At 39.8% G+C, this 19,745-nt stretch overlaps 1 protein-coding gene across 1 annotated transcript in view; it reads left to right on the forward strand.

Moving 5' to 3' along the window:
• The first annotated feature begins 359 nt into the window (after positions 1 to 359).
• FREM1 (FRAS1 related extracellular matrix 1) overlaps positions 360 to 19,745 on the forward strand; it is a 289,664-nt gene continuing 270,278 nt past the window's right edge. The window contains exon 1 of the mRNA XM_075316948.1: positions 360 to 443. The gene's annotated coding sequence lies outside the window, so the exon portion shown is untranslated. The remainder of the gene's footprint in view (positions 444 to 19,745) is intronic.

Below are 19,745 nucleotides of genomic sequence, written 5' to 3' on the forward strand. Positions count from 1 at the left end.
ATTCCTCAGAGGTGAGCTTGCGATAACCTTGTGTATAGGATTCATGTGATGCTGAACCCCTGTAGCATGGGAATCTGTGAAATCTAAGCACATAAATGTGGGAGTGGGGTTTCCAGCTGTGTCATTTGAGGAGGGGAAGTAAACTTTACAGCTGGCAGCCTGTAGCAGCAAGACCTGATAAAGCGCAGATCTCATTAGCAAGTGCTCTGTGGGGTCCCAGCAGACTAATGCTGTAAGGGCAGGCTGCCAATTACCTCTCTGCTTTTAGTGTAAACATTTTATAGCATTCTTATAAGTGCTCTTATCACTAGAATCCTGAAATTTCTCATTTCTGGACATTCTCAACTAAAGTCAGTGAGGTACAAACAAGAAGTTCAGCGCTGAGGAAACTTGTACTGTTCAACCACAAGGAAACTTTGGAGTTTCTTTATACAAGGAAAACTGTAAGTATACTGACTGTATATGGGCATTTCCATTACTTTATTATGGATTTTCTGCATTGTGGAACTTTTATGAAAAGATCTACTGGTTTTCTGAATCTTTTCTATTGTTGCATGGGAAAACATATACCAGTATCTAATATAGTCTTTTATGTGTGGACCACACGCTCATCATGATCATATGGTGCCACCATATGCCAGAGTAGTGTTGTAACTGTGACTCTCACCTTGCTCTTGATTTACAAGCCCAAAATCCTTTTACTAAATCACCAAATGACATGTTGCTGTTTATGTTATGTATATATACAGTATATATATATATATATATATATATATATATATATATAAAAAAATAGGAATATTTTACATGACATTATATACCTTATATATTATATTACTTTGTTTTATGGTATTATTTTGTATTATTTTTACTTTTTGATATAGTCTTGATTCAAAAATTGTTTGCAAATTCCAGAAACGACAAGTACATCATTTTTTACATATTTTCCCTGATTTTCAAGACGCTTTGTCCGTCAGTCAATGAAGGTTTTGTATGCCCTGATTAAAACATATGTTAGGCTGAGCTGTGAGCCACGAATGCACAGCTGTCTTCACCTCTTCATCATAGTCCAATTCAAATGATAGTCCAATCCAACAGAATCTGTTTATGTACACTCTCAATATTGTCATTAGTCATGGACGAGCGTCCTTCTTCATGGCTGACACTTGTGCGACTTTCCATGATCTCTATCCATTCATATACATTCTTTATGACAAAACACTTTCTCGATACCATGCACAAAGTCTACAAGAAGACACGAAACACCATAAAAACGAATCACTACACGCTGCTCTTCATACATGCAAATCAAAAGTGGGTCAGCCATTGTTTCTCGCACATTCAGTCCTACACCCTAGTGACTGGGGTACAGCAACATCTTACAGAAAGTGCTGATAAGACAGTGCCAACATTTTTTTTTCACATAACTGGAGTGCGGAAACGTTTGACTCACCCTCATATTACCCTGTCTCAGGGGCATCTCTATAATAAGTGCAGAGCTTGCAATCAAAGCTGGGCTCTGAAGACTAGGGGAGCCCACAAGGTCCCTCTACTCCATATGGAAAGACTATTAAAGACCTGTGATAGTTGGGGCATAGTTGAATAAGTTGAAAAGCTTAAAGTTATGCCACTGCCCAGTCTTGTGGGTTTCTTTTAGTGTAAAAATTAAAAATATCCAAGGAAGAAAAGCTGAGTGTTATAGTCATGCTGCTGCATTAAAGGAAATATACAGAAGTAGACAAGTAGTGATTTATCTCTACATGTTTCGGAGAGTCCCTCTCCTTCTTCAGGAAAATCACACATCCTGAAGAAGAAGAGGGACTCTCTGAAACAGCATTACTTGTCTTCTCCTGGATATTTCCTTTAATACGGCAGAGTGGCAATAGCAATCAGCTTTTCTTCCTTGCATATTTCTGATCTACACATGGGGCTTCTCAGACGTACACAGAGGCCTTATCAGTTTGGTTGTGACTCATACAACCTGACCAGGTGAGCCTCTCCAATGCTTGGCTGTCTTTATGATTCTCAGATAAGACCCTATTTCTGCATTTTTTGTCCTCCAGCTCATCACAGTTCCTCACTTGAGTGTACAAATTAAGTAATATTTTACTGTTAAAGAGTTCCTTGACTTTGAACTGTTGCGGATTAAATCTGCTCAAGTTTTGTGACACTTGGAGACGCTTGGCCAACCATTGAGAAATTCCAGGACAGTTTGCCCTGTCCGTAATTTTTTTTTTTTAGGTGTCTGTGATTTTTTGTAGGCTGAAAATACTTACACATATTGTATTGACTGTAATTATCATCATTTTACAGTTTACAGTGAATGGAGATGATGTTTTCATATCAGAATTATGGGTTGTAGACTTGTTTCAACTTTCATAATAATGATTTATTATAGTTTTCAAATGTGTCCTTAAAAACTGTTGTCTGCTCATGCTTTTTTGGTAAGCGGTCCAGAAAAAATAAAAAGTCAAGTTGGCAACCATGTTAGAGTGAAAAAGTCACACCGTGATGTATTCACTTGGTGCTGTATCAAGTAAATGAACATTTAATCTCATCTGTTTTAGTTCTGCAGCTGCTTGATTTTTACTTCACTACAAATCTTATGTGCCATAAAAAGGGTGACAGGTGGTGTTTAAAGTGTTTCTCCAAAAATACTGTCTCTTTCAGCAAATAGGATTATGAATCTTTCCTACTGGCTTTGCATTTGTTCCCCAAGCCACGATCTTGAGGTTTTACACGTAACCACATTTGTGGAGGCCATATAAATATGTTACGTAACATCTATCTGTCATGGCTCCCTTATAAACATGCCCAATCAGCAACTGTTTGCATGGGGGTGTTGGATTAAGCAACTGATACCCTTGGTGCTATTTAGCATTCTGGGTAACAAGAAGTGGATGGGTTAAGACCGAACCTGCCAGCCCTTGCTTCCCTCAATTGTATTTCTAAATGGACAGTCAAGGTGGCCCACATAATGATGCTGCCATATAGCGATCAAAATATTTTCATATAGAGCCTAAATGTTGACGTAATTTCATTATGGCTCTATCCCTTCATTGCTTTTCTGACACATAATCCGGTTGCCTTTTTAAATGGGTTGTGCTGAAAATGATTTTCTTTACCTACAGTTGAAACCAGAAGTTTACATAAACTATCTAAAAAGACACATATGCATGTTTTTCTCACTATCTAACATGAAATCAGAATAAACCTTTCCCATTTTAGGTCAAATAGAAATAAAAATTATTTATATTTCCCACATGCCAGAATAATGAGAGAGAGGAGAGAGAGAGAGAAGAGAGAGAGAATGAAAGAGAGAGAGAAAATATTTTAAGGAATTTTTCTAACTGACTGTAAAGTCAAAAGTTTACATACATTTCATTAGTATTTGGTACCATTGGCCTTAAACTGTATGACTTGGGTCAAATGTTTTGGATATCCTTCCACAAGCTTCTCACATTAGTTGATAGGAATTTGGGCCCATTCCTCCTGACAGAATTGGTGTAACTGAGCCATGTTTATAGGTCGGTCACCTTGCTTGCACTTGCCTTTTCAGCTTTGCCCATAAATGTTTAATAGGATTGCGATCAAGGTTTTGTGATGGCCACTCCAAAACATTGACTTAGTTATCCTTAAACCACTTTGTAACCAGTTTAGCAGTATGCTTCCAGTAATTGTCCATTTGGAAGACCAATTTTGGCCCAATCTTTAAGTTCCTGGCTGATGTCTTGAGATGTTCCTTCAGTATTGCCACATAATCTTCTTTCCTCATGATGCCATCTACTTTGTGAAGTGCACCAGTCCCTTCTGCAGCAAAGCAACCCCACAACATGATGCTTCCACCCCTGTGTTTCACAGTTGGGATGGTGTTATTAGGTTTAAAAGCTTCTCCCTTTTTCCTCCAAATGTAACGATGTTCATTATGGCCCAACAGTTCAATTTTAGTTTCGTCAGACTACAGGACATGTCTCCAAAATTATGGTCTTTGTGCCTGTGTGCATTTGCAAATATTAATCTGGCTTTTTATGTTTCTTTTGGCATAACGGCTTCTTCCTGGCAGAGTGGCCTTTCAGCTCATGTTCATACAGTACTCGTTTCACTGTGGTTAATGACACAATCTTACTAGCTTCCGCCAGCATCTTCACAAGGTCTTTTGCTTTTCTTCTTGTGTTGATGTTCACATATCTGACCAAAGCAAGTTCATTTCTTGCACACAGAACCCGTGTCCTTCCTGAGTGGTATGATATCGAGACATTCCTATCTTGTTTGTACTTACCTATGATAGTTTGTACAGATGAACAACACACCTTTGGATGTCTAGAAATTGCACCCAAAGGTAAACCAGACTTGTGCAAGTCCAAAATTGTCTTCCTGAGATCTTGGCTGATTTCTTTTGACTTTCCCATGATGCTACACAAAGAATCAGTGTGTTTCAGGTGTGCATTAAAATATAGAAGAAGAAAAATCAAGCGCTGGGTATAAATTTAAAAGTCCATCTTTTTATTTAGAATTCATTAAAATCCAGCAGGTGAAGTGCCATCACAAGTTAACCATACAGAAGCAGAACAACGCGTTTCGACGCTCAGGTCTTAATCATGTGAGAACATGATTAAGACCTGAGCGTCGAAACGCGTTGTTCTGCTTCTGTATGGTTCCTTGTGATGGCACTTCACCTGATGGATTTTAATGAATTCTAAATAAAAAGATGGACTTTTAAATTTATACCCAGCGCTGGATTTTCCTTCCTCTAAATTTGCCATTGGTGGCCGCACAACTCCGAGCGCAGGATGTATCAATGCTGCAGCAGGTCTGATCGGTGAGCTGGATTTTTCCTTTTTGTGTGCATGAAAATACATCCACAGTTGTGTCTCTAATTAACTCAGATATTGCCAATAAACCTATCAGAAACTTCCAAAGACATGACCTCATCAAATGGGCTACCCCATACTATTTAAAGGCATAGTAGTCTTAGGTGGGCTTTGCACGTTGCGACATCGCAAGCCGATGCTGCGATGTCGCACGCGATAGTCCCCGCCCCCGTCGCAGGTACCATATTTTGTGAAAGCTGGCGTAGCGAAAATTATCGCTACGCCGGCTTCACATGCACTCACCTGCCCTGCGACCGTCGCTCTGGCCGGCGACCCCCCTCCTTATTAAGGGGGCGGGTCGTGCGGCGTCACTGCGAGGTCACACGGCAGGCGGCCAATAGGAGCAAAGGGGCGGAGATGAGCAGGATGTAAACATCCCGCCCACCTCCTTCCTTCCGCATAACCTACGGAAGCCGCGGTGACGCCGGTAGGAGATGTTCTTCGCTCCTGCGACTTCACACACAGCGATGTGTGCTGCCGCAGGAGCGAGGAACAATATCGGACCGTTGCGTCAGCGTAATTATGGATTACGCCGACACTGCACCGATGATACGATTATGACACTTTTGCGCTCGTTAATCGTATCATCTAGGCTTTACACACTGCGATGTTGCATGCGATGTCGGATGTGCGTCACTTTCAATTTGACCCCCACCGACATCGCACCTGCGATGTCGTAGTGTGCAAAGCCCGCCTTAGTGTATGTAAACTTTTGACTTTGTAGAAAGTAATAAACATGGCTTAAAAAAATGTCCCTCATTATTCTGGCATTTGGCAAATATTAATAATTTTGTTTCCTATTTGACCTAAAACAGGAAAGGTTTATTCTGATTTCATGTCAGATAGTGAGGAAAACATGCATATATGTCTTTTTAGATAGTGTATGTAAACTTCTGGTTTCAACTCTATATGTTTGCAGATGATGAAAATGACAACCACTGCAATAGTCACAATTTTCAGGTCAGTGATGCATTTCTAGCGCTGTTCTGATCTTTCTTACAGGCTGCAGTGATCACTTAACATCTGCATTTGACCAGTACAGCCAATCACTGGTTCGTGCCATCTACATAATCTGCAAGCATGATTTCCACAATAATTTTGGACTCTTCCTCCATGCAAATGTGTGTGTATCAGCTCATCAATATTTCTGGAAAACATTGTGTGAACAGCCCCCTCAAATCATAACAAAAGCTCTCTTTCTCAATAGGGTTAAAGTCATAATTTATGGATGGGGGACCCGGGGTTGTTTTGGAGTCTCCGGATTTAGTTAAAAGTTCAGTTCCGCACCCAGACTTGACTCCAACTTGACCCCAGACCCCAAAACCCATATAAGTCAATGGTGCTGTAAAATAGTCGTAGTAACTGCTAGGGGGCTGTAAAGGGAAGCAAAATGGGGGTAAGACAAGAACAATTGCCCTGCAATCAAATGTGGATAGGAAATAAATAAATAAATAATAAAAATGGCATGGGGTCACTCCCTTTTTGATAACCAGTGCAGGAAAGCAGACAGCCCCGAGCCATGATGCTCCCTCATCCAGGGTTAACAGTTAGGATAAAGTATTGCTGATGGTGTGCAGTATTCTCCCACAAACATAACAGTACCACTAAAAAGTTATATTTTATTTCTTCTGTTCATAGACTAATATTAAGAGAATTGTAAAACATTGAGGTGGTTTCAGGGAAACGTGTTATTTTTAGTCAGCAGTAGCTTCTTCCGTGCTGTCCTCTCATGAACACCATTTTTTCTGTGCATTTTAACAGAGGACTCATGAACAGAGGTTTTTGCTTTTTGTATAGTCTTCAGTAAGTCTTTTGCTTGAGTTCTTTCTCACTTATTTCAGATTTCTTCTCAAGAACGGTCCCTTCTAGTGAGTGGAGCAACAGTCCTGAATTTTCTCCATATGAAGACACCCTGGTCGATAGCAATGCTTTTGTAGGTTTTTCCAGCTATTCGTCTTCTGAAGCTTTCCAAACTTTGTATCTGCTAATTGTCAATGGTTTATTACTTTGACATGAACCTCAACCCTCAGAGACCTACATTGAACAAGCTGTTCAAAAGGCAACCATGTATAAACCTCTTATGTACAGTATGGCTGCCATAACTTGACAAATGTTGTTTAGTAATGGGGTGTTATTCAATATCATTATCAGAATTCAAAAAGATATATCCTAACAATTCAGGTCCATTTATACAGTACTTAAAGACAAGTAGAACAATATGCATGTAATAATTAATCATATTAATCTATAGTAAAATTAGCAATTTTTAATCCATTAAACAAGGCAATTAAAAGACCAACAGTCACAGTCACAGTTACATGATGGCATAAAATGGAAAAATCACATTACCTTTTTATATAGAAAACGTGTATGCTATAACCGGAATTACTTAGCTTCTACTCATGATAAGAGAAGCCGGAAATTAAGAAAATAACTGTCATTTCTATGGCTCCACCTAAATGTGAAATATAGACAGTAAAAGGGCAAGAAAACAAATGATTTTGGGAAAAAATAGTTGATTTTAGACATTTGAGAAAACAATGGACAATCAAGAGTTGTACAAAGCTAATTAATTGTAAATCATGTCTTTTCACATTGATCTAGATATCATAACAGAAATAATGCACACGTTAACTAAACAAATGATGTCCTAAATTAAAAGATGTTCTAAAGAAATACCAATCATATGGTTCCCTGGTTTCTCAAATATAAATATAAATAAACGTAATTTTTTTAAACACTGCATTTGAAGTTTAACTTGTCTACACATGTTGGTGACCAGAAGATATAAGATTGCTTTTTTTCCTATTAAACTTCACCAAATAACCCTATTAGAAGTAATATTCAGGCCCTTTTGTATCGAATTAGAACGTGAGAACTTTTTTAGTAGTTTACTTTTAAAGGGAATCTGTCAGATGGTTTTTGCTATGTAATCTGAAGACAGCATGCTGTAGGAGTTAAATCACAGATTTCAGCCATGCATCTCTTATCAACGTAAGTGCTGTTGTTTACGTGCAATAATTGTTTTTAAATCAGGACTTTATCATTGCTCAGACTACATTGCCTCGTGCCTGGTTTTCCGATACGCTAGCTCTTTTGATAAGCAGCCAACTGTGTATATAGAGCCTGATGTGGGTGAGGGCAGCTTTTTCGGATCTCCTTCAAGCTAAATGTAAAAACACTGATTTTTTTCAGAACAACTGCACACAATAAACTAAAGGGTGCTTTACACGCTGTGACATCGCTAACGATATATCGTCGGGGTCACGTCGTTAGTGACGCACATCTGGCGCCATTAGCGACATCGCAGCGTGTAACACCAAGGAGCGACGATCAACGATCACAAAAGCGTCAAAAATCGCTGATCGTTGACACGTCGCTCCTTTTCATAATATCGTTGCTGCTGCAGGTCCAATGTTGTTCGTCGTTCCTACAGCAGCACACATCGCTATGTGTGACACCGCAAGAATGACGAACATCTCCTTACCTGCGTCTACCGGCAATGAGGAATGAAGGAGGTGGGCGGCATGTTCTAGCCGCTCATCTCCGCCCCTCCTCTGCTATTGGGCGGCCGCTTAGTGATGCTGCAGTGACGTTCCTATGATGCCGAACGCACCTCCCCCTTGAAGGAGGGATTGTTCGGCGGTCACAGCGTCACTGATAAGGTATGTGCATGTGACACTGCCGTAGCAATAATGTTCGCTACGGCAGCGATCACCAAATGTCGCACGAACGACGGGGGCGGGTGTTATTGTGCACGAAATTGCTAGCTATCGCTAGTGATGTCGCAGCGTGTAAAGCACCCTTAAGTGATACATAGTTGGATTCGGGTTCTCTTTAGCTTCATCCTGCTGCTCTTAGATGAAGTAGAAAAAAAATCTGCTGGCAGATTCCTTTTAAGTTAAATTCTCGATATTTAAAGGTGAAGCCTGAGACTATACTGTTGCCTGATTCTTTTAAATCTTGACACTGTGTGGATCTAATTCACCATTTACAACAAAATGCATATCCTAACATGAAAACTGGTAGATATACTTGTTTATATGCCTTGACATGGAATGAAAAGAGAATCTGTTACTGGATTCACCTTTTTGAGGGCAGCATTAAACAATCCCAATGGTGTGTCACTTTTCTGGCAGTAGTTTCCATAAAATTAAACTTTATCATATGCAACTCTTGATTTCTCTTAAAGTGAATCTGTCACCAGGATTTTGCAATGTAAGCTGAGGACAGCATGCTGCAAGGGTTAAAAAATAAAATACAACTGTGCTTTTCTTATCTGTGTGCCAGCTATTGTTTATCTAAACTAAAGGGTTTATTGCTCTGTGGTTAACATTGGTGTGACTCCTCTGCTTGTGCAGGGCAGCCAGACACCCCCTTGCTCTGATTGATACTTCACAGTCAATGCACAATTTGTATTGAGAGCCTGGTGTTGGCTGGGACATCTCCCAGCTCTACTAATCTCAATTCTGAGATAACGTGAGAACAGCTGCACACAGGTCTAAGTTAAACATGGTTAGTTTCAGAAACTCTATGCCTACATCATGCTGCTCTCAGATGAAGCAGCAAAAACCTGCTGACACATTCCCTTTAAAAGCTGTATGTGCTCTACCTAGTCTGTGGTATTGACAAGTGGTAGACATTCCCACTCAACTACTGCAGTTGACAGCTTTCTCCCTATGCAGTGTAAGTTGAAATAATAAAATTAAGTGACTCACCATTGGAATAAGGGTGGCTGTGATTATTTTATGATGCCTTCAGATATGACTCATAATCTTGATGACAGATTCCCTTAAATTCATTGTCTACACGTATACATTGTTTTTTAATAATCCTATACAACTAACTGTAGTGAAGCAAAAACTATGAAAGTTTGTTGTTGTCGTTATCCTACTGACCTAAAAAGTGAAGTTATCATTTCATTTTTACCACACAGTGATGACAAAAAAGAAACACAACAAACAACTGTAGATATGCTTTTTTCATTCCACCTTTAATGCATTGTATACTGGAGTAAATTGCCACTAAAAATTCTACTTGCCTATGTTGGTAAAAAAAAGTAATCAACAAGCAGTGTGGCCTTTTTTGAAGGGCTTAAACCAGGGGTGGGATTTAAATTTTTAACCTCCACACTATCCCCATTTCACATTGTCCCCTCTCTATTCATTTCTCTCATGTTTTTCCTATCTCCAGAGTTACCCCATGAACTGCCTCTCCATGCTGTCCTCCTTTTGACAGTGTCTCCCGCACGCTGCCCCATTATTATACTTTCCACTTTCACAGTCTTTCCAAGGATGCCTTCTCTCTATGCTGTGTTCTTTTCTATACAGTGCCCCTCACGGGTTCCTCCATCACTTATCTTTTTCCATACTGTTCACTCTGTTCACATTGTGCACTCTCGCTGTCCCCAACATGCTGACTCACTTCTATACTGTGCTTCCTCTTCAGTGTCTCCGCACACTGTCTCCCCCATGTTGTCCCCTCTTCATACTGAGCCCTCATATTGTACCCCATTTTGCCCCTTCTCCATACAGTGCTCCCTTTTCATATTGCACCCTCTCCACACTGTCCCTCCATCTTCATAATTTCACCCTCATACTGTGCCCTCACAATATTCCTTCCTCTGTATTCTGTACCATGTCAGTCTACAATTGTCAAATTCACTTTAAGTTTTCAGCTCCACACATCACTTACCATCTTTCCTACCTCTGTGGTGCTGCAGTGACATCAGCAAAGTAGTGAGGTGGCCTCATGCTCATGGAAAGTAGCTGGCTCATAACTTCAATTATATTCACACCCTAGCATTACAAATGCAATTGAAAGTAGAATGTTAGCTGGATTGGCATCCTGTGATTTTATAATTCACCAAACTTGCTGTCATTTTAGCAACTGGTTTGGTTGAACCAGTCAGAACGGGCCAAATCCTATCCCTGGCTCAAACTGATAAGAAAAATAATAATGAAAATACACACCCTCACTAATACATTGCACCTTCAAACTCTAGCTCCTTGCTGGTTTTTGATTCTAGGCCCAATTTTTACACACAGACAATGTCAGGAAATGCCCATTTTAGCCACATGAACATTACAAGGAATCAGTGAGAGTAAAGGCTGCTTTACACGCAGCGACATTACTAGCGATGTCGCTCGTGAAAGCAACCGCCCCCGTCGTTTGTGCGTCATGGGCAAATCGTTGCCTGTGGCGCACAATATCGCTAGGACTCGTAACACGTACTTAGCTTCCTAGTGACGTCGCTGTGGGCGGCGAACAACCTCTTTTTTAAGGGGGAGGTTCGTGCGCCGTCACAGCGTCGTCCCACAGCGGCCCGACAATAGAAGCAGAGGGGCGGAGACCAGCCGCATTAACGACACGCCCACCTCATTGTCGGAGGACACAGGAACGCTGCTGTTCGTCATTCCTGGGGTGTCACACATAGCGATGTGTGCTGCCTCAGGAACGACGAACAACCTGCGTCCAGCACTAGCAATGATTTTTTGAAAATGAACGACGCGTCAACGATCAACAATTAGGTGAGTATTTTTGATTGTTAACACTCGCTCATAGGTGTCACATGCAACGACGTCGCTAATGACGCCAGATGTGCGTCACGAATTCCGTGACCCCGAATACATATCGTTAGCGATATCGTTGCGTGTAAAGCCCCTTTAATTGTCATTTCATAGACTGAGCCTTTTGAAAAAAAAAGCAAAAACTTTTCTTGATAGCTCTTTTAAGATTTCTTGTGGTCGCCCTTTCACTAGTAATGACTGATATGACTTATCCATACATGCTAAGCACCCTTAACTGTCTAACAATGAGTGCACTATAATAGGCTGCCATGATAGTTGGTGGTCTTTTGAAGACTCCTGTAAAGATCTGAGGTTGTGGGTTGTATTACTCACCTAGAAAGGTTAACAATACAATTATTTTTATTTATTGCATCCATGGCTTTACAGCAATTTTGGGAAGATGGCCAAAATGAGATGTTCCCAGTCCATGAGACTCCAAACCGGGACCGGTAGTTCGACTGCCTCCATTCCAGGCAATACCCACTGTCTCCCAACTTTAGGTTGTCTCACAGCTTTTGTGTCTCCCGCTGGTATTGTCTACAGTCACAGCCTATGTGTCTTCAGATGACAGATATCACAACCATAGTCCATGTATCCATCTGCAGCCAGGATCAACCCTCATCCCCTCATTAGTGTCCTAAGTCCCACAAGCTGCTCCTATGGGTTCGAGCCCAGCCCCTGGGAAGCACCCCCCTCCTCCAAAGCTATCTATGCATTGGTGGACATATTTTCCTGAGGCTGGACCCCTCACCTGAGACAGCATGTGAGACCCCCTGGGTCTACTATCAAAATCCCCATAATGGTACTAGTGGCTGGGAGAATAATTGCTTGCCCCGTGACACTAATGAGAGTGATGGCATGATTGCTTTACTCTATTACCAATCTCATGCCTGGTCTTCTGTGTACCTTAAACGAACAAGCAAAAAAATTTCTATTAAAACACAACAATAAGAACACGACTGAAATCTCTGTAACCAGTGCTCCGTGCTGGAAAAAGTCTGCATCCCTTAGAACTGTGGACTCTGGTATAAATCAATTGGTCCAATAGTCTTTAGTCTGCAGCCAGCTCCTCACAACCCCCATGACTGTCAAGATGACACTCCTGTGAAGACCAGTCTGTTACTGACATTCATAGGAGACTTCAATTTTATCTATAAACTACAATACAGTTGCATTACATTATATAGTGTAAGTGATCATACGATAGCAAGTTCAAGTCCACCAAAGGAACTAAAAAAGCTATAACAATTTTTAAAGAGTTAGAAAACTTAAAAAAAGAAAATGAAAAAGATTTACCCCATTTTCCCCCTTTTAAAAATAGTAATATTAGAAAAAAATAAAAACAAAAAACATTATCACTGCGTTTGCAAAATTCTGTGGTATTAAAACATAAAATTAGTTAACCTGATCGGTAAAAACCATAAAAAGAACAAAAAAAAATTGAAATTGCAGATTGGCCTCTTTTTCATTGTTGCAACTATCAAAAAATACAAATAGAAGCTATCACAAAGTCATATATACCCCAAAATGGTATAAATAAAAACATTAATTCACGGCACAAAAAATTAAGTCCTTATACAGCTACAGTATATCTACTGAAAAATGAAAACATATAGGTCTCAGAAATTGCTGACAAATGCAAAAAATGTTTTTTAAATAACAAAAAATCTGCAATTTTGGCATCACCATAACTGTGCTGTCTTGGCGAATCATATTACCAGTTCATTTTTACTGAACATTAAAAGCCATAAAAATGAAACACCAAAAACCTTTGCACTTTTCCAATTTTTTTCCCCACAATTTTAGCTCCCTTGGAATTGGTTTTCCCACTTTTCAATACATCTCATGGTAAAATGAATGGTGTGATTTCAAAGTACAACTTGTCCCACAAGAAAACAAGAAGAAAAAGGGCGCTTGGAAGAAGGTGTGGAAAAAACGAATGCGTAAAAACAAAAAATCAACTTGTTCTTAAGGAGCTAAGGTGTATATAAGGGTTCACATGCTTAAAGGGAATCAATTAGCAGGATTTTCATATATTGCCTAAAGCCAGTGCTATACTGGCACTATCAGGATGATTCTCTACATACCTGGTAGTGGTCGGCTCGGATGTTTAGGTTTTGAAATCCAAAGTTTATAAAATTAGCTGCTTGTTGAGTGACAGCAGCAAAGGAGCAGATCATATATTCATAGTTATCCCCTCCCCCTGTTAGAATTAGTATAAGTATTATACAAACGATTCACTTTGTCTCTTGCAGGACCACTGTGAGGTCATACTCATGTGACCTGGTATCCAGCTTTTTTGCTGCAAGAGACCTCAAGCAGCTAATTTTATAAACTTTACTTTTTTGGATTTCCAAAACTAAACATCCGAGCTGACCGCTACAGGTATGTAGAGAATCAGCCTGATAGTGCCAATATAGCACTGGCTTTAGGTTATATACGAAAATCCTGGTGATTGGTTCCCTTTAATATAGTTCCAGTAGATTGTGTATTGTAGTAGTGGTCCCATTGCCTTTTCATTTTACATGGTTAAGCGAAAGGAAAGTATTTTAGAAATGACTTCTGATGATTATCTGTTCATTTGTGGTGGAATAAATTGTAAAGGTATCTGAGGAAAACTGAATAAATAAGGAATAATAGATCCATATATACTGTTGACATGGAATATTAGATGTACAGAAACAGCCACTATGAAGTAACTTACACCCGGATGGGACCTGACATTTGTTGTGTTGTAAGTGCCTACTTTTCTGAGCTTGAATGGGACCCTCATGGAGCCTTGGTTTGAGCACACATCATTTTGATCTTCTTGAGATGTTGTTTGTTACTTCTAATTCGATCTCCGTCATATTTTATTACGTCAGATTTGGAGAACAAGACTTTGCAATACTTGCAGGTTAGAACATCTCCACCACTGTGTGTCTCTAATTATGATGTATTTGGGATGGGCAAACAAAATAGTCACTTAAGAGCAGACAGTAGAAGGTTGTAAAACACAAAATCATTTGTTTTGTCTGCCTTAGTTATTATTTTGAAGCCTGGAGCATTGGCTCAAAGTGCTCTGAATGCTGGCTCGGAAGATCGGAAATTATAGCTGTGTGATCTGTTTGATTTGTAGATGAATGCAGCAGCCAGCTGACTAAAGCAATTATGGCTGTGTACGGAGCACAATGGGGATATTCATGCTTCATATACCATGGCAGATGTGTGATTTTCAACATTTTATGGTTATTTGGGACAGGCAAGAAATTCACTCTTTTGCTTTGGGAACTAGGATGATGGCTTCGATTTGGTTATCCTGGAAATCTATACATTATCACATACGTTGTGTGATATTTCCTGTAAAACACAATCTGTTTACACAGCTTTTACTAAGAATGTCACCTCCTCTAATCCAACACCATCCTTTTCCCATCGACCAAATGGATGTCATTGTAACCATGGATGTTCATACCCAAGATACAATGGAAAATCCATAGAAAAATGATCTTGTAGATGTTCAAAGCTGAGGGCTTTGCTTTATTATTATAAGTGGGGGTTTATAGATTCTCAATATAAACATTTAAGCCTCCTGTTGGGAGATATACCCCATTAAGCTTTTCCTACACTATATACATATGTAGCTTTTTTATCCCCTAGATAGTTGGAAGTACCTACCAGCATCTGTTTGCAGTAGGTTAATGTGGTGTGTAATTTTCTGCTGCCACTGAAACATTAGATAGTTCATTAGATAGGTTTTTATGATGGTGCTAAAGAAGTAAGATATTCAGGAATAAATAGTGGTAGTCTCAAAGGAAAAGTAAAGAATGTAACGCTGAAGGATTCATTTGTCTCTCACAGAATGGTGGAAGTTATGTAGCGTACATCTCTACTATTCATAATCACCTATAAGCAGCTGTTTATATGGCATCTTCCACCATCTACTCCATACGGAGAATCACTGGAGCTAAAAACATATTGCTAATTTCTTTAAATAACAGGTAAATTAAAAGCTACAGTCATCAAAACTTTTTTTCTTTTGGATTTTTTTTTAATGTTCCTGTCTCTAGATATGGTTATTTACTTGTTCTAGCACCAGTTAGTGTTCTTTCCTTTCCCGTTCAGAATATTCTACAAATGTGTCCAGTGTTGGCGGTCACATTTACTCAGTAGTTCTTGTACTTTGTGCAATGCAGTGATTGCTGCTACTATGCAGACCAAAGTCGCCATACACTTAATGGTTGTTCGGCTGACAGCCATATCAGCCAACATTTCTATATGCACAGGATTGCTCACTTGGCCTAGCACTCCTGTGTTCTCTGTGAAACAGCTGGTGGCTAAAACGTCAGCCGGCGGCTTATCTAAGGGAGAATAAAGTGATTGACAGTCCGAAATCGGACATGCCCGATAGACATCTCTTTTATACACATCGGCTGAACCCATCCATATCCATATCGGCGTGTTCAGCCGACATTAGTGTAATGTGTATGGTGTCCTTAAGAATCTATGCTCTGGAAACGACTTCTTTTCAGCCCTAAACACATCAGGTGTATGTTCTGAAAAGAATTAAAATGAGCAGTAGGGATTACCATAACAAAAATGCAACAGCAATAACTAGACACAGGAAAAATAATGCCAATTATGACATATAGTTATGTTTTGTAAAAGAGAAAAGTAACACTTAAAGGAGTTGTCCACTACCAGACATCTCCAGCTTGATCAATTCAGGATTCTAATTAAAATATAAACATTCTGTATTCCCATCCTGCAATGCTGCCATACAAGCAATGTCGGCTCCACTGCTCCTGGAGAGCGATAGGGACTCTTGTGTCGTGCAAGTTGCGCCAATAAGTAGTTGTTCATCAATATTCCGTCATGACAGATGTCTGTTCTGCCAAAATTGTAAAGGCTTCAGCTAACGAACGGCCACTCAGTGGCTTCAGCCGGCATGTGATACAAGTCCATCAGTCTCCAGGAACAGTAGCACGGACATCGCTTGAATGGCACCAGTACAGAAGGTGAGTGTAGATTATTTTTAGTTTAATTAAGGTACTGCATTTATTAAGCTGAGGACATCCAGTAGTGGACAACCCTTTTATCATTGTATTTTGTTGCAGACCTCTGACTGCTGTACATACACTACTGTATAGTAAACATGATCTAATTTGGATTATTGCAATTACAAAAAACAAGCCTTTTCTCTTGCAGTGGCATTTTGGGTGTACTTTGTCATGACATTTTCTTAGTGGTATTGACTTTTTTTGTTGTAATTGATTAAACCTAGAATGCATACCTGGGGCCTCGCAGGCCTGCTAGGTTACTTGTTTTCTATGGTAGATTTCTATGGTTGCGCGTTCTAGGGTTAATGAAATGAAGTCACGTTATTTAACCAATACGAATATGCAGCAGCGGTAGGGGAATGTGCAAGTAACAGATGGAAAAGTTTAAGAGGTTATCCAGGAATATCTTATTTTTTTCACATAGGGCTAAGTACAGATAGGTGGGTAGTTGCCCAACTGCCTTTTCTTCCCGGCACAGCTCAGAGCGGTCACAGGCCGCTTTTACCAGCGATTCTGCTGCTGCATGTGACCTTATGTCATCAGAGCAGCTCTACTCAGGGAAAATTCAATCTCAATTACAAAAGTTTGTCTGGCAAAGCAAAAAGCCTAGAACCTCTAAAACCATACTATTTAAACACAAATTGAAAGGTGGCCTGGGTGTGCCTAAAATACAATCCTATTACCTAAGCAAGCTAGTAATACAAACTCAGTTTACACTATTAGAGAACCTTGATAACAGTTGGATGTCTCTTGAAAAATTCACCACCTGGAATAAAAATAAAAAAGACTTAAGGCCACGTCTCACTAAGCAACATCGCTAGTAACATTGCTGCTGAGTCACGTTTTTTGTGACGCAACAGCGATCTTGCTAGCGATGTTGCTGTGTGTGACATCCAGCAACAACCTGGCCCCTGCTGTGAGGTCGCCGGTTGTTGCTGAATGTCCTGGACCATTTTTTAGTTGTTGCTCTCCCGCTGTGAAGCACACATCGCTGTGTGTGACAGCAATAGAGCAACAACTGAATGTGCAGGAAGCAGGGAGCCGGCTTCTGCAGACGCTGGTAACCAAGGTAAATATCGGGTAACCGAGAAGCCCTTTGCTTGGTTACCTGATATTTACCTTAGTTACTAGCGTCCACCGCTCTCAGGCTGTCAGTGCCGGCTCCCTGCTCCCTGCACACGTAGCCAGAGTACACATTGGGTAAATAAGCGAAGCGGTTTGCTTATTAACCCGATGTGTACTCTGGCTAGGAGTGCAGGGAGCCAGCGCTAAGCGGTGTGCGCTGGTAACTAAGGTAAATATCGGGTAACCAAGCGCTTGGTTACCCGATATTTACCTTAGTTACCAAGTGCAGCATCGCTTCCACGCGTCACTGCTGGCTGGGAGCTGGTCACTGGTCGCTGGTGAGATCTGCCTGTTTGACAGCTAACCAGCAACCCGTGTAGCGACGCTCCAGCGATCCCTGCCAGGTCAGGTTGCTGGTGGGATCGCTGGAGCGTCGCTTAGTGTGAAGGTACCTTTACTCTTAGCTCATCTGCTTAGAACAAATAAAAAATTGCCATGAAACCCTACTAATAATGCAGAGATAAAAGCTTGGAAAACTCTGCTAAACTGTTTAATAACACAAAAGGTCTCGATGACAAGTATACAAAACATCTCGATTGATACTTTGGAACTGATGATACCAAGAATTAAATTATTAAATTGGAAAAGATGTGGTATACTTTTGCTTGACGATATTGTAAGTAATAAAGATATTATTCCTTTTGACATATTACTTATAAAATACAATCTACCAATATCAGAGAAATATAAATGGACTCGTATATGGGAGTTTCTGCAAGAAACACATCTTCTATCAAAAAAATTACCCACCTTCATCATAGACTTACTAAACAACCCATTAAACATAGGTTTATGGAATACCAGTAACATATATTCAATTTTTAATGACTATACATTTAAGAAATTGAAATATATGGAATTTTGGGAAAAACAATTGAATACGACATTTCAATCTAACAAATGGAAATCTGCGTTAACCTATACATACTCGATGTCTACCTGTATATCCATACAAGAATCTTATAAGATTCTGGTTGAGTGGTATTATACCCCACAAAAACAACATAGATTCTCTTCTCATAATTCTGATTTATGTTGGAGAGAATGTGGAGAGAGAGGTACTACCAGTCATATTTTTTGGAGTTGTCCAAAACTGAAGGAATTGTGGAGAGATACAGAAATTCTCCTCCATAATGTAACCTCATCTGAAATTAGTCTCTCTGCGGAATTAGTTCTGCTATCAATTGGGATAGATGAACTTAACTTAAATTATAGACATATTACCTGTCATATCATACAAGTGATTAAAAATCTCCTCGCTGCCAACTGGAGAAATACTAATGTTCCATCTATACATGAAGTAATAGAAAGAATTTCCTCTCACAATCTTTACGAATTTAAATTTGCTTTGAAAGATAGATTATATGATAAGTACTCGGTGAGATGGAACCTTTGGTCAAAGAAGTTCAATCCCAATCTTATTATATTAAATCCTTGAGTTAGTGGAGCTACTAGCGCTAAAAATGATTTAATTCTATTCTCCGTCTTTTTTATTCTAATAGTTATGTTTAGCAATTTATGTGTTAAGAGATTCAGTTTAAATTTTCAGCCAAAACTCTACTACAACTCTAGTTTATTTTTTTCTTTAATCCTATAGCCTTTCCCTCTTCCCCCCTCTTTTTTTGTTTTCCCCCTTTCCCCTGCCCCACTTTTTCTATTTAAAAAATGTAACGTTAATTTAACTATAGATTGTAATTTGACTAATTGTTGTTAAATTTTACTGTGTGAACAATTTGTTTTGTTTGAACCAAATTTTAAAATAAAAAAATATGTAAACAGAGCAGCTCTACTATGCTGCTTTATAGATGGGGCGTGACTACCGATGTCATGCTGATGGACAGTCAGTTCCCCACAGTTAGGCAGCGGAGAGCCAGCTGTCAATCAGTATGACATAGGCAGTCACGCCTTATCAATAGAGCAAAGCGGAAGAGAAGTAGCTGCTCTGTCAACGTGACATCACCAGAAGCTGGCAGGATGTCCATGACTGCTCTGAGCTGGCAGAGATCAGTACCGGGCAGAACAGTCAGGTAGTTAGCAACTATCTGCCTGTAAATTGTAGGCCCAGTAGGAAAAAAATTAAAATAGCATCTGATAACCACATTACACTGTCCAAGTGAACAAAAGCATCTGCAAAAGTCTGC

Source organism: Anomaloglossus baeobatrachus, chromosome 1 (genome assembly GCF_048569485.1).
Source record: "Anomaloglossus baeobatrachus isolate aAnoBae1 chromosome 1, aAnoBae1.hap1, whole genome shotgun sequence".
Lineage (NCBI taxonomy): Eukaryota > Metazoa > Chordata > Amphibia > Anura > Aromobatidae > Anomaloglossus > Anomaloglossus baeobatrachus.